Raw genomic sequence first — 15,358 nt, 5'->3', positions numbered from 1 at the left:
GTAAGACCCTCAATATTTTCTCCACAATCCTTCTATCTTCAATAGTTTCTCCATGAGTTCTCATTTGTGTGATTACACCAATCACATGAGTGAAGAATGAGTCAATGTTATCTGACTCCTTCATGTTCAAGTTCTCAAAATCCTTTCTCAGCAGTTGTAGTTTTGCTGTCTTCACTCTTTCCATGCCTTGATAGGCTGTCTTAAGGGTTTGCCATGCTTCATTTGCTGTCTTAGCTGCTGCTAACCTTGGAAACACACTCTGGTCTACTGCTAGATACAACAACATACGGGCTTTTGAGTCCTTCTTCCTATTGCTCTTCAGCTGATCTCTCTCTCCCTGAGTTAGTGCATTGAACTCAGTTTCATCTGCTGGTTCTTCAAAACCTTCTTCAACTATTTCCCATAAATCTTGGGAAGCAAGTAGGGCTGTCATAGTTATTGACCAGTAGTCATAGTTCTTCCCATTAAACTGTGGGAGCTGGGTGTTAAACAAACCCATACCAGTGCTTGTGCTAGCCATTCCTTGTATTCTGATCTATGTCTCTAAATCCTTGACTGTGTGTTTAAAACAGCTGACTGTTTCTTCAGCAACACAAAAAAAACTTTTGAAATACCTGAATCCTTTGATGTCTGAGTCTTCTGTCTGCCTGAGAAGTTTTGCTGCAGCTACAAACCTTCTCCCTTCAGCTTCTTTGTCTCCTTCAAAGAGCCTAAGCCTGCTCTGATACCACTGTTGGGTATTTTTAATGGGGAAAATACCAAAAACCAAATATTCAAACACACAGAGGCAATGCTCTGTTTCTTTTGCTCCAGGATCTTTTGTGCACACAGAAGACTTAAAAAAAATTCACTGAGGAACAGAGGATTTCACCATAAAATATTTCTATTCATTAAAACAAAAAAAACATTCACTGTGTCTCCATATGAGAATTTACACTGCTGGAAAAATTCCCATTAACATTTACTGCTGTAAAACCTCCATTCACATTTACTGGTGTAAAACAATTTTACATACTGCTGTAAAAGCAAAACTTACACAGGCTTACAAAATTCGCTCCACCATTTTCTTTATGCATTTGCAAAACCACACATGGTTTTTCTTACACCTCTGTTTTACTATGCCTCACAAAAACATTACAAAAGACATTTGTGCACTGCTGTGCATACAGCCTCTGGTTCTTCTTTTCGCTGCTGCGAACACATTCCATTTACCTCCCGTGTGCCATACCAAAAAAAAGTCAACACTCTCAACAAAACAAATATATGACCTCCCTCTTTTAAATATTACATTACATAAAAACGACCATACCTCTCTTTAAATGTGCCATTCCTTTTTTACATACAAAACTTACGTGCCCATAACATTATTAAAAGCATCTACCTAAAAACTACGAACAGCACATAAATTCATTAAATTCTTTCATTCGGCGGTCAAACCATAAGTCTTTTACTCCACGCAAAACATTGAATTGATGTGGGTCCGTATGCAGCTCCAGGTGATCAACGACGGAGGAAAGTGAAGCAGATCCGACGGTGGATAACCATATCGGAAGACCAACAAGTGCTGAACGTTAACCTCCGAGAAAATGACGTTGCGTTATGTCAGGGCTGAACCACGTGTCAGCTCCACATTTTCTCGGGCCCTTGTGTACGAAAACCATTCTCTGCAGGTAGGCGGTCCGAGAAATCTTTAAACCGGTTTGTGGTTTTTGCTGGCGGTTTTGGGGAGCGTACGGCTGCGTTGAAATTAGATTTCAACAGCTCCTAAGAGATTGTCTGCAAGGGGAACCCGCCTTTCATCGTTGGCTACGTCTAATGCCCATGGGAAACTCTCCTTACTTTGATGGCTAGAAGGAGTATGACTCTAATCCCTACCATACAACAAAAACCCATCTGGAATTATCCAAATGGGCTTAGCAGAGACTCAGGTAGATAACATAACATCCCTATTTATATTCTATCATTTCTCACACACATCTCTGCTGGAAAATACTTTATACTTAGCAAGTTTGAAATTACATGCAGCCGTCATTCGATTTGCTGGAAAGTTGGTTACTTGCGCATCCGAAGGCATCGATCTGCGCCGAGCAGGGCGTGTCAAGTGTTAAGGAAATCGCTCTCTATCAAGATTACCATGGCCTCCCTGATTGCAGAAAGGTACAGAATTGTAACTCGTTTACAAACTTCACATGTTCCCAACTGAGCTTGAATTTCTTTCCTGTTAATCAAACCGTACATGTGAAATGGGACCCTGTGAAAAAAATGTAATTAACTGAATGCCAGTGTCCCTGCAGCGGAGTTAATGCTTATTGACTGACACAGGCAATTGCTATGGTTATGGAAGAAGTCGGATGAAGAAAAGCGAAGTTTGAAGGAGATAGAATTGTTCTCACTGCAGGAGCAACTGCAGCCCACGAGGTCTTGACATTCTGTCTAGCTGATCCTGGGGAAGCCTTTCTAGTACCAACGCCGTATTACCCAGGGTAAGCTGTGATAATGAAATATGATTTTAGTGCTGCCATGCTGGTATAAAATTATGGATGTATGTCGGCACAAAATATTTCTCTTCAACACCACATTACACCATAAAAATGGCAAAATATTTTGAATTGTCCCTTCAATAATCATTGCGTGCTAGCATTTCAAAAGCATGACTGAATGAATGATTTTGTTTCTGCAGTTTTGACAGAGATCTAAAATGGCGGACAGGGGTCGAGCTCATACCTGGCCACTGTAGCAGTGATAACGATTTCCAGATAATGGTACCTGCCCTTGAAGCAGCATATCAGCAGGCCAGGGCTCAGAATATACAAGTAAAGGGCCTTTTGATAACAAATCCTTCAAACCCATTAGGAACCAATATGGAGGCTACCACTCTAAGAAAGTTGCTTTCTTTTGTGTCAGAGAAGAACATTCACCTTGTTTGCGACGAGATCTGTTCGGGATCGGTCTTTTCAACTCCAGAATTCACAAGCATTGCAGAGATTTTGGTCACTGAAAATATTTCCCACAGAGATAGTGTTCACAATTTTTTACAGTCTGTCGAAAGACCTAGGACTGTCGGGCTTCCGAGTCGGAGTAATTTACTCTTACAACGACACGGTGGTTACGGCTGCTCGTAGAATGTCCAGTTTTTCGTTGGTTTCTTCACAGACACAACACCTGATCGCTTCAATGCTATCGGACACGGAATTTGTAAGAAAATATTTAGCAGAGAATAGTAAGAGGCTACGAAAGAGACAGGAAATGTTCGTCTCTAGATTGCGTGAAGCTGGCATCGATGTTGGGTATTTTTAAATGGACAAATACCAAAACCAAAATAAAATTCACCACAGAGACAATGCTCTGTTTACTTTGTCCAGGATCTTTTGCAGACAACCTCTTAAAACTAAAATGACTCAGAAGACACCATTACACAGTCACAACACATTTCTATTAATTTAAAACAAGCATTCTGTTACATATTTCTTCCTCTGTGCAAAGAGGGAATTACAAAAAAAAACTCTGTTGCTGTAGATATTACATAAACAGCTTCAAAACATTCTTGTGTTTTTCATTTTTCAGACAAACACTACAGCACTGGTGTGCATAAAAAAAATCACTCACCCTCGTGCGTAGCCACTCCACTCACAACATAAAAAAAACTACGGTGCACACTAGCACGACACACTGTTTTTATAAAACATATATCCAAAAAAAACGACACTCAACTACCACACGTAGTCTCTTTACTACATCATAAAAAAAATATATATAAAAAGCATATATTAAAATATGCCCCATAACCATATTAAACACATGGGACGTATGCCCATCCCTACATTAAAACATATGCCCATGACTAAAATTTACGCCTCCACCTAATATCTACGACCAACCAATAAAACCATTAATTCTTCCTACGGCGGTCAACCTTTTACTCCACGCAGAAACTTGATTTGACGTGAGCGGAGGGCAACTTCGGAGAGTCAACGGCTGAGATCACGCGCCCAGATCACTTGGCTGATCCAACGTGGTTCGCACACCCTCCTCCGGCAAACCAAACGACTTTTACCGTCCGGGGAAAGTGGTTTTTGGGCGTTCGTACATGGGACGCGTGGCGGCAAGTGAATGTGTTCGGAGCCTTCCTTACGGAAACAACCTTCTCGGAAAAGCGGTGCGATATCCCTTCAGCCGGTTTGTGGTTTTGTTTGGTGGTTTTCGGCTGCGTTGAAATTACACATTTAACACTCCCCTTTAATTTCAACAGCTGGGCATTCGGTCATACCCAGACACTTCCTCAAAAATTCAAAGCTTTTCTGATCCAGCGGCTTTGTCAAGATGTCCGCAACCTGTTCTTGGGTCCTGCAATGTTCTAGGACAATTTCTCCATTGTTCACTAACTCTCTGATGTAGTGAAACCTTGTGTCGATGTGTTTCGTTCTCTTATGAAACACTGAATTCTTTGACAAAGCAATAGCAGAGCTATTGTCACAGAAGACCACTGTCGCTTTTGCCTGCTCCTGGCCTAAGCTTCTCAACATCCTTCTCATCCATACTGCCTGACATGCTGCTGCTGTCGCTGCCACATATTCTGTCTCTGCTGTAGATAATGCTACAATGGATTGCTTCTTAGAAGCCCATGAGATGGCACCTGAACCCATATTAAAAACATAACCGGAAGTGTTCTTCCGATCATCTACACTTCCAGCCCAATCGCTATCTGTGTACCCAACCAAATCTGAATGTTCTGAGGCATGATATAGAATTCCAAACATTTTGGTACCTTTGACATACCTCAAAATTCTCTTTGCTGCCTGCCAATGTGCCTCCTTTGGCCTCTCCATAAATCTGGGAATCAAACTAACAGCATACATAATATCAGGCCTAGTTGCTGTTAAATACATAAGGCTGCCTACAACACTTTTGTACAAACTAGGATCAAAATCCTTGCTGCTGTCCTCTCTGCTGAGCTTTAATCCCATCACTGTGGGAGTGATTGCTGCCTTGCATTCTTCCATCTTAAATCTGCTCAAAACTTGATTTACATATCTTGCTTGAGATATAAAAATTCCTTTTTCATTTTGATCTACTTCTATGCCTAAGAAGTATCTCAACAAACCCATGTCAGTCATTTCAAATTCATTCTTCATGAATGATTTAAAATTCTCAATAAGATACATATCATTTCCAGTGAAAATAACATCATCTACATACAAGACAACAATTAAAATTTTACCATCCTTTTCCTTGATGTAGACTGTGGGTTCTCCTTCACATTTGTCAAATTCATTATCCAAGAGATATGAATCTATCCGGCTGTACCATGCTCTTGGCGCTTGCTTCATCCCATAAAGAGCTTTCTTCAATCTGCACACTTTGTGCTCTTCACCTTTCTTCTCATATCCGAGAGGCTGTTCCAGATAGACCTCTTCCATTAACACTTCATTTAGGAATGCTGATTTCACATCCATTTGGTAGACTTTCCATTTGTTTTGTGCTGCTATGGACAGCACTGCTCTCACGGTTTCCATTCTTGCAACTGGGGCGAAAGTCTCTTCATAATCTCTCCCATACTGCTGCTTGTAGCCTTTGACAACTAGCCTTGCTTTATGCCTTTCAATCTTGCCTTCAGCATTGTTCTTGGTCTTGTAGACCCATTTCACACCAATGACTTCTTTGCCTTTTGGTAGCTCAACCAAATCCCATGTTTTGTTTCTCTCTATGGCATTGATTTCCTCATCCATAGCTTCTATCCATTTCCTATCTTTAATTGCTTCTTCGAAATGAATAGGATCATCAACATGACAAAACAAGGCAAATAAGGAATTCATTCCTTCATCATATATGTCACTTAGATTTCTAAATTTCTTACCTCTTTCACTTGGTGTGCAAGTGCTTGAAGATGCACTTGAATTTCCTCCTTGTGGTGTGCTTGGAGAAGCACTCTCATTGATCCTCAATGGTGTACCTTGCTGTTCTTGTGTTGGTGCTGCTGTTTGGGGATTCATTTCAGCCACCTCCTCTTCATCCTCATCATGAGACAAACAATTTTTAACATTCACTGTTTTCTCTATGCTTCCATCCCAAGCTTCCTCTTCAATGAATTGAACATCCCTGCTGACAAAGAACTTCTTGGTATATGGAATGTACAGCCTGTAGGCTTTGGATTCATCACTGTATCCAATGAAGATGCATTTCTCCCCTTTGCTGTCCAACTTCCTCCTTAGTTTATCTGGAATGTGTGCATAGGCCACACACCCAAAAACTCTCATGTGGGTGACTACTTGCTTTCTCCCACTACATGCCTCTTCTGGCACCTTGTTCATCACTGCTTTTGTAGGACACCTGTTCAGAATATACACTGCACAATGTACAGCTTCAGCCCAATACTCATTTGGCAAATGCTTTGCCTTCAACATGCTCCTTGCCATATCCATGATGGTCCTGTTCTTCCTTTCAGCAACTCCATTTTGTTGTGGGGTGTACCGTGTTGTAAACTGTTTATGAATTCCATTTTCTCTACAAAACTTAAGGAATTCATTGGAGATATACTCACCTCCTCTATCAGTTCTCAATACTTTTATGTGCAGCCCGCTTTGGTTCTCCACAAGTACTTTGAAGTTTTGGAATTTCTCAAAGACTTCACTTTTGTTCTTGAGGAAATATATCCAAGTCTTTCTTGTAAAATCATCAATGAATGTCAAGAAATATAGGCTGCCTGCTAATGATGGAGCTTGCATTGGTCCACATAAATCTGAGTGGATGATCTCTAAGGGTGCCTTTGCCCTTATACTTTTCCCTGATGGAAAACTCTCTCTATGTTGTTTTCCCAATATACAACCTTCACATAGGCTGTCCGATTTCTCTATCAATGGTAATCCCTTTACCATTCCTTTTCTGCTTAATAGGTTTAGACCTCCAAAATTTAGATGCCCGAATCTCAAGTGCCATAACCAGTTCTCATCCTTTGGCACGCTTTGGAAGGCCTCTTGGGTGACTGCTGCCATTTCCCTTTTGTTCTTCAACTCTGCCCTGATCCGGAGAGGGAACATCCGGTTCCTTGTCATCTTCACTTCAGCAATGCATCTTTTGCTGGGTGGTATGTCCATGATGGTGCACACATCATTTACAAAGTAAACATTGTAACCCTTTTGGATAAGTTGTCCAACACTTAATAGGTTACATCTCATTCCAGGGACATAGTAGACATCTGCTATGGTTTTCCTTTCTCCTTGCTTTGTAAATGTTTTTACCTCCCCTTTTCCCATAACAGACACTTTACTATCAGTTCCTAGTGTGACCTCTGATTTCAAATTCTGATTTAAGGCTGAAAAGAGGGCTATATTCCCTGTCATATGGTTGCTGCAACTTGTGTCTAAAAACCATATGTCTTCACTATGTGTTTCAGCCATGTTACAAGCTAACAGGACATTTTCTTGACTGTTGTTTTCTCTTGTAACATTTGCATTTTGTCTGCTGTTCATATCATGCTGTTTCTTTCTACAATCACTAGCATAATGTCCATATTTTTTGCAATAATAGCATTGAACATTAGATTTATCATACCTTTGTCCTTGAGCACGATACTGTTCTCTTTGTTGGCTGCTGCCTTGGTCTTGGTTCTGATTTGGATTGCTGCCTCTTCCTTGTGCATTTGATGGGCTGTTCCTTCCACCTCTATTCTGGTTTCTGCCTCTTCCTCTTCGGTTTCCTCTTCCTTGACCTCTTCCTCTTCCAAAGGACATCTGGGTCTTGAAGGCTTGCTCTAGAGATGAGTTTTCATTCCTACTCAACCTCTGCTCATGTGTTATCAGTGATGCATGTAGCTCATCAAATGAATAATTTGAGAGATCCTTTGTCTCTTCAATGGTGGTGACTATGGCATCGAACCTTGAGGGTAAGACCCTCAATATTTTCTCCACTATTCTTCTATCTTCAATTGTTTCTCCATGAGTTCTCAGTTGTGTGATTACACCAATCACATGAGTGAAGAATGATTCAATGTTGTCTGACTCCTTCATGTTCAAGTTCTCAAAATCCTTTCTCAGCATTTGCAATTTTGCTGTCTTCACTCTCTCCATGCCTTGATAGGCTGTCTTGAGGGTTTGCCATGCTTCATTTGATGTTTTAGCTGCCGCTATCCTTGGAAATATACTCTGGTCTACTGCTAGATGCAACAATAAAATGGCCTTTGCATCCTTCTTCCTATTGCTCTTCAGGAGATCTCTCTCTCCCTGAGTTAATGCATTGAACTCAGTTTCATCTGCTGGTTATTCAAAACCTTCCTCAACTATTTCCCATAAATCTTGAGAGGCAAACAGGGCTCTCATAGTTATTGACCAGTAGTCATAGTTCTTCCCATTAAACTGTGGTAGCTGGGTGTTGAACATACCCATGCTTGTGCTTGCCATTCCTTGACTGTGTATTTTTTTAAAACAACTAACTATCTTCTGCAATAACAAAAGAAATGCTTTTGAAGAATACCTGAATCCTGAGCTGTCTGAGTCTTCTGTCTGCCTGAGAAGTTTTGCTGCAGCAACAACCTTCTCCCTTCAGCTTCTTTGTCTCCTACAAAGAGCCTAAAACTTGCTCCGATACCACTGTTGGGTATTTTTAAATGGACAAATACCAAAACCAAAATAAAATTCACCACAGAGACAATGCTTTGTTTACTCTGTCCAGTATCTTTTGCAGACAACCTCTTAAAACTAAAATGACTCAGAAGACACCATTACACAGTCACAACACATTTCTATTAATTTAAAACAAGCATTCTGTTACATATTTCTTCCTCTGTGCAAAGAGGGAATTACAAAAAAAAACTCTGTTGCAGACACAAATTTTCCACTGCTGTGGATATTACATAAACAGCTTCAAAACATTCTTGTGTTTTTCATTTTCAGACAAACACTACAGCACTGCTGTGCATAAAAAAAATCACTCACCCTCGTGCGTAGCCACTCCACTCACAACATAAAAAAAAACTACAGTGCACACTAGCACGACACACTCTTTTTATAAAACATATATCCAAAAAAAACGACACTCAACTACCACACGTAGTCTCTTTACTACATCATAAAAAATATATATATAAAAAGCATATATCGATTGCCTAAAGAGCAACGCAGGTTTGTTCTGTTGGGTGGATCTCATACATCTTCTGCAATCCCGTAGGAAAGAAGGAGAGATTATACGGTGGAAGATAATCTTAGAGGAGATTGGGTTGAATGTTTCTCCCGCTTCTTCTTGTCATTGCAGTGAGCCCGGCTGTTTAGGTTCTGCTTTGCGAATATGACCGATCAGACGGTGCAAGAATCGTTGAATCGGATTGAGTTCTTTATATGTCGCGGGAGATCGAATGAGCGATATAATGAGGAGGGCACGTATCAGAAAAACCAATTGCATGCAGATGACGTTAACCAGAAATTCCGTTGGGTCAAGCATACTCGCTCACTGATGCTTATTGTTCGCTGATAGAGGCTGGTTGTTCAGTGAGATTGATGGACGTCCATTCCAATAACAGATGCCTACGGCCGGAAGAAGTAACCAACCTGGATGTCACACAACGCAATTTCAAAGTTGGGGGCTATGAACCATATTTTCATATGATTTTTATTGTAATCCTAATACGCCAGCCCATTGGTGGGTTACCCAGTCTATGATGAGTTGTATGACGATGTCATCGCTACTATTCTTTAGATTTTAGTAAGATCTAAAATTCTTTTATTCTTTGTAATTATTCTTCTAATTAAATTGAAAATCTAGCCGGGAATTTGTATCTTAATCACTCAACTTGCTTTCATCTCTAAAAGTTTGTTGAACCAATGTTTGAAACAATTGTGGTGTAGACCAATTGGGACAATTCTTTGCATTACCCTCGCAATATCTTGACGGTAACTTCCTGTGAAGAAAAGCTGCACTGAGGAAAGAGCGTAGGCCTTCAATTAACAACTACAATGTAAGAAAAACCAAGTTTGTTGAGATATTGTTGTTCTTTTTATGATTATTTTTAACGCCTAAATAGGTTTAATAAGTTCAGCTTTTTTGGAAATTTTTGGGCACTCTAATGTCGAGTTTACATATCCAAATTGTAATTTTTTAAATTTCTTCTCGAAATTAAAACAAATTTATCAAAATATTTAGTTAAAAGAATTTCCAGCATTTAAAATAATTAAATTAATACTATAAGGAAAAAATGATAATAAATATAAATAAATTTATATCGATAAAATTCAAACTGGACTTGTGGCTAGAAGAAAATATTGGTTAGGTTTTTACGAAAACTTCCACTATGCTATTGTTACAACATCTATTAAGGGAGTTGGGGTTCCTTACGCCCGGACGGACCTCGGAATATGCAATATTCTCTTCTTTCTGTTGGGATTTAGTCGACCAAACAGAGATAGAATAACTGTATATCTCCTTCACTTGTAGTAATTTATCATTCGATGAATGAATAAAGAATAGGTAGGTTGTTTTCTCCGACCGAAACAATTGAAATAGAATAATAAAGTGTTTTCCGTGTTCAGGAATTAGCTATTCCTCCCCTTCATTCTTCTCCTGGTGCGAGACTTCCGATTTCTTATTTTTAGGTTTGGTTTCTATTTATTTATATATATATATATATTTATTTATATATATAGGTGTGTGTGTTTGATGTTATAGGCAATTGAGGAAACATAAAATTGAAATGCATCCTCCAACATAAATTTATATGTCTCATTTAAAATATACTACCACAATCACATTAAAAATATTAATATGGTTGATATAGCTTAAAGCCTCATTTGTATCTACCACACAAGCCATTGATAAATATATAATTATAAAATTTATATTACAATAAGAATACTATTATTATTATAAATAATAAAATTAATTAAATATTTTTTTTAAATTAATTTAAATAATAATATTAAAAATTAAATACTTTAAAAATAATTAATAATTAAATAATAATACTAATGATGATGATGATTAACGTCTACTAAGATCAATATGGTCAATCACACCTTAAGAGAGAAGCGATTAATTGAGATTTGTTTTTAAATTATTTCTGTGATTAAAAAGGAGAGAAAGAAACATTCTAAGGTCAATGTAGCTTTGCTCACTAAAGAAGTCAAGGAGGTTGGTAGTGAGGCAAATATTTTGGAAATGAGAATGGATGTGAGTAAGGGTGAGACAATCCAAGAGAAAGTGTTTTTCATCTTCGACTCGCAAAGGAGACATATTCTTTCATCTCAAGGTATCTTGGGAATAGACCAACATTCGGTATCACTCCCAAGTTCATGAGAATTAGTTCAAAATCCTTGAAATACTCATTCTCTTCTCAGCAGTGGTTAAGACAGAAAGGTAATTATGGTTAGCAAGTGTGGGGTTGTTTACCTCTTTATAGTATCTTAACTTTATTTTCCCCTCTAACTCCTTATCACTCCACAACTTATCCTTAAATTTGGAAGTAATTATATTTTTAATATTATCCTTATTCCCTGAGATGAACTCCTCGTTTATCTCCCAATGGTCTAGCCAAAATTTGGCATCTTTAAGTCACCCTCGCTTGAGTGGAAGGTAGTTTTGACTCATGTTAGAAGTAATTTCTTGGTGTCTCTTGGCTTCCATGGTGTACAACTTCTTCTTATACATAAAATACCTAAACATAGTCATGCATTCAATGTGGGGGATATTAGCTTCAATCAAGAGAATAGGGTAGACAATTTTTCCTTTAATCTTGACGTTGTAGGTTAGGAATTACTTTTGGATAATTTCAATCCTTCTCCATGAATCTCTAGATAGAATGCAACCCCACACCTCACATTCATATAAAATAACAGGGGTGACGGGAGTCTCGAATAGGAACTTTTTTTTGCTCCAAGCTCATCTTACAATTGTTTTCAAGCTCATAGTAAGTTTTCCTACCTCCTACAATCCTTTTCTCAATGCTATATTTCGAGTTGATTTAATGGTGAATTTCAATACCTAAATATTTGTAAGAAGAAACATTCTCTAAGTAACTATTATCATAAATGAAATTATCATAGGTGACGTTTTTGGATTTAAAATTCATAACTTTAGTATTGTCACTATTAACAGTCATACCCATCTTGGAACAGTAATCATGGAGGATTTTAAGTGTCTTGTCAAGATTTTCACAACTCCTAGCAAGATATTGTTACTAAAATTGTTTATTAATTAATAATTTAAATATATACTAACAATAAATAATGAATATTAAATAATTATTTTTTTATATTAAAAAACAAACATAATCATAATTATTTAACTATTTTTTTATATTAAATAATTGATTAATAAATTTTATAAACCCTTGGGATTAATATTATAAATGTAAGCGAGTATTAATATCATAAACCCAAGCCGTCAATAAACTCAAGGAATTTATATTATAAACCCTAGGAATATGAACCCCTACATTAATAAACCCAAGGGATTGATAATATAAACCCAATGAAACAATATTAAATGCAAAGGATTAATACTAAAAACCCAAGGGAGTAATATTAAATTTGTTATCACTCAGATTTTCCTTGAAGTCGTTAGAAGAAGGGGTCTGAGGTAACCACAAACCAATCTTTTAAGTATAGAATCTAGCCAATCTGTACTCAGAGAGGGCTCTCTCTTTATGATTTAGCTTTGATTATGGGATATTAGGCTAGTTATGAAAGCTTGGGTGGGTTTGATTTTGTTTGGTGGTGGAATTTAGGAGCAGATGGATAGAACAAGGTATTTCAAGCCATTGGGCTATGGATTCAACTGAAGATGGCTTAACTGGATCAGGTTGATTTAACAAAGGAGAAATTTCACAGGACAAGGTAGCTAAACAAAAGACAAATGATAGCTCAAAATGGGTGGAATGGTCTTGAACAGGAAGGAAGGGCAATCAAGAATCCTTCAACAAAATCTAAGATGAAAGAAAGAGGGTGCTCATTAACAAAAAGCCATTAAGTATTTTTTGTTAAATGGTCATAGTGATAAACTATGAAAGAAATGAGCAGTTAAGAATTCCCTACCTATAATAGCTTGGAAGAAAACATGAAGAAAATAAACGATTTTAAAGACAAAATGCAGTAAAGCTCTTTCTGAAATATAACTTTTCGTTTATCATTCAAATATGAAATACATATGAATATTTATTGAACCAGAAAAAATGCAAAAACACAAGATATAGAATACTTATTTGTTTCTTGTTTGACATAGGTGTCGTGTAAAAGTCCTTTGCTTGATTACTTTGTTCCAGCCAGCCATACAAAAGTTTTTCAATAGCACTTCAATTCCATAAGTAAATTGTCTACAGAAATGTCTAAGAATCCACCCTCAGTACTTCGAATAAGGAAGTACTTATACAAAATTAACATCAAAATATCTCCTAACTAAGAGAGACACATTCTAGGAAAACTAAATATCTGTTACATGAATATAGAGACAGATGGTCTCGAAAGTAGAAACTGAATGTGAACTACTTGTTGTTGTCCCTATTTTTGTTGAAGGAGCTGGAGGCAGGTCCTATGAATATGCATATTGTTGTCTTGCTCGTAATTCTGTACTAGATGATTGAATTTAGCTTTTCACTGATACTCTTTTACCTGTGACTGATTTTTTTACCAAAATTGACTATGGTAAATACTTCAATTTACTTCACTTTTTACCATGGTAAATCATAAGATGTCTATCATGCTAGTACACCAATCATCTCTCAGTATTCTTGCCTTTGTCAGTTTTCTGTAGATTTCATCTGCTTCTATATATTTTACAAAATTTGGTTGCACTGGAAATAAGTGCTTCACTACATGCTCAATGTAAAAAAGGTTCTCCAAACCATCATAGAGAAATCTCCCTGTGGGCAATGCCTTGACTGTAGATGAACTAGCCTGACTGTTAGCTTGCTGATTTAATTTGTTGACATAATCATCCTGAAACATTTCATTGATGACTAAAGGACCTGGAAGTCCTTTACTTTGTAAGATGCCAAATTTCTCCATGAACTCATCTATGTCTTCCTGCACATTTTCACATTTGCGTTCTAGGCCTTGCATTAGACTCCTTTTGGTCAATACTTTCTTTATTTCGAGGATGAATGTTTAATTGTTCCAACTAATGCTTGTTTTTACTGTTTAGAAAGTTTATTAATCTAATGGCTTCGTCAAGCTTCCCTCCTAGTTCTTCCTTGGTTTTTTCAATCTCTTAAAGAGCAACTTTCACTAAGTCAATTTGTTCAAAAATGATTTGAATTGTTGACAAAATATCATTAATGGAATCAATGATATTGGTCCATAATATCTTTTTGATATCAGTCAAAGGCTTTTCAAATGTAAGATCTTTTTCCAGTGTTTTAATCTGTTCGGTCAAGCCTTTGTTTTTTCTCATCTCTTCGGCAAAATTGAATTTTGATACATCATATTTTTCTCTAATGTAATGAATTTCTCTTTTACTTTTTGCAGTTCAGTGACTTGGAGCTTCATTTCCTCCATGGTCTTGATCAACTCTTCTGTGCTCTAATTTGAGGTTCCTGCCTGTGATGTACCTGTACCTGTTACTTCAATAGTTGCAGTTGTTGCCATAGGGAAGTTTGGTGCTAAAGAAGTTGCCAATGTAGAAGGGATTGTTGTAGAAACCACTGGCACTACATTTTGAGGCTATGTGGTCGACTCACTCTGCCTGTTTTGTAGTGTTTTCTCTAATTCTTGCTCTGTCTCTTTTAGTTGCTCATTTAGCTTAACGACCAAGCCCATAAGCTCTTCTTAATTTTTCTTCTCAATCACTTCAGTAGTCTGAGGGTGAATGAGTGGTGGCAATTTCAACTGCTTTCTCAATGTAGCTATATCTTCATTATTTTTCTTTATTAGACTCTCTGCAGCCTTGATGTCCTTTGGATTATGGCCCAACTCAATAATCAACTCCACCAATGATTTGATTCTATTGTCCTTTGCCTGTGAGGAGGCCTTTTCTAGTTGCAATTGGTCAGTAGTGTTGTTCAGTGAATTTTGCAACCTATGTGCGATCATTGACTTGCTTGTCAGTGTAGAATAAACCATATCCCCTGTTTGCTTATGCAATTCTATCTGATCTATGGGGTGGATGTCTTTAGCTAAAACCTCAAAATCAGTCTTAAGGTAGTCTGCAAATGACTTGGGCTGTTGTACGGTGGGCTTTAGAAAGCTCATCTACATTTTTCCTTCTATGATGTCATAAGCTTACATCAATCTAGTTTGATTTGTAGGGGGCATCTTCAAGTATTGAGCATAGGCTTGGCAATTCAACTGCTCATTCTTGGTCTTTATCTCCTTGAATTTTCCTTTTATGTCTATGATCTTCTCAGATGAAGATCTGAAAGATGAAACTTCTACACTCTGTCGTC

At 37.6% G+C, this 15,358-nt stretch overlaps 1 pseudogene; it reads left to right on the top strand.

The window, feature by feature from the left end:
- Positions 1-1,484: 1,484 nt before the first annotated feature.
- Positions 1,485-9,459, top strand: LOC149251588 (1-aminocyclopropane-1-carboxylate synthase 7-like; annotated as a pseudogene).
- Positions 9,460-15,358: the final 5,899 nt, after the last annotated feature.

The sequence above is a fragment of the Pinus tabuliformis genome, chromosome 7 (genome assembly GCF_031772625.1).
Source record: "Pinus tabuliformis cultivar Carrire ecotype Pingquan chromosome 7, CPIR1, whole genome shotgun sequence".
NCBI lineage: Eukaryota > Viridiplantae > Streptophyta > Pinopsida > Pinales > Pinaceae > Pinus > Pinus tabuliformis.
This window is presented reverse-complemented; position numbering and strand designations above follow the sequence as displayed.